The sequence below is a fragment of the Orycteropus afer genome, unplaced genomic scaffold (assembly GCF_000298275.1).
Source record: "Orycteropus afer afer isolate SDZICR_OR568_19922 unplaced genomic scaffold, OryAfe1.0 scaffold00179, whole genome shotgun sequence".
Lineage (NCBI taxonomy): Eukaryota > Metazoa > Chordata > Mammalia > Tubulidentata > Orycteropodidae > Orycteropus > Orycteropus afer.
Genome location: NW_006921766.1, coordinates 5,419,638 through 5,420,352, shown reverse-complemented (window position 1 = coordinate 5,420,352; position 715 = coordinate 5,419,638).

Here is a 715-nt window from a genome sequence, read left to right as displayed (position 1 = left end):
TAAAGCTATTGCTTATTGCTCCTAACTTCATTATGACAGGCTTGCTGGCACTATGGCTTAGCAAGTATGCCAGAGAAGAAAAAATCCGTATGTCCATGGCTCTGTTGGTATTAGAGCTCTTGACATGATAGAGAAAAATATTAAAAAGATGTAAGAATTTATATATACCATTTGCTAGTAGGCTCAAAGTAAACTTGGAAAAAGTGTTCCACATAATATGCATAGGATATATTTAGTTGCATAATTTTTTAAGTTATATGGCTAATATCAAAGGCAAGTGTCTTCCCACACTTATCATAATAGAATTTCTCTATTTACCAAAACTCCTGCCCATGTCCCACCTCTCTGTACTCAGGGTCAGCTGTACTTTTTATCCTGAGCAGCCAATAATCAGAGGTGACCAATCCATTCTTCTTACAGTGACAACACAGGGGGGTGCCTCCTCTTTGTAATGAGGTCTAGTTGTAGACCTCAAGTAACACATGTTAGCAAGTGGAGTGGGTAAAGTTGAGTCCCCCAAACCCGTTTCCTACCCCCACAGTCCATGAGAGCATGTCATGCAGATAACAACGTAAATCTCCTTCTAATATTTAACTTCAACACTTAGATTGGTGTGCAACCCAAGCTATGGGGCTTTTGGGTCTCATTTGGCATCTGGTGGCAAATGAGGCTTTGTCAGTTCTCTCTGGGGGAAGCCTCCTGGCTGGAGACATAT